Below are 500 nucleotides of genomic sequence, written 5' to 3'. Positions count from 1 at the left end.
AACAATGCCTTTGTCATTTGATCCAATAGTGTTCCGTTAGATAGGAACAGATTTGATAAATACTGATAACTCTCGGATAGAGTATTAGAACGGAAAGATCCATTAGATAATGAACTATTGGTTCTAAGCCATCTCTGGCGATGAATCAACAATTCGAAGTGCTTTTCTTGCGTATTCTTGATGAACCAGCCTTTATACATAGATGTAGGAGGATTTGTGTGGGAAGTAATAAGCCCCTTTGACATCTCTTCATCTGCAAAGAATTCTCGACGTGAAAACACAGAGACAAAGGGCTGATCTTTGAATAGGAAAAAGAATGGGTCTGCAGGGTCCCAAATGAATTGGCTTATTCGAAAAAAGCCTTGTTCTTTGGAAGATCTATCTCGTGTCTGGTACTGCATGGTTCCACTCTGCAAGAACTCCGAATCATTCTCTTGAAGCGCATCCTCTTTATGATAAATGATCCGCTTGCCCCGAAATGACCTGGCCCACCAATAGGG

This window comes from Aristolochia californica, unplaced genomic scaffold (genome assembly GCF_029961685.1).
Source record: "Aristolochia californica isolate CCGP_79_NKW_82.1479 unplaced genomic scaffold, dmAriCali1.0.hap1 SCAF_178, whole genome shotgun sequence".
NCBI classification, from domain to species: Eukaryota; Viridiplantae; Streptophyta; class Magnoliopsida; order Piperales; family Aristolochiaceae; genus Aristolochia; species Aristolochia californica.
The sequence above is the reverse complement of the archived record's forward strand: the minus strand, read 5'-3'. Positions refer to the sequence as shown.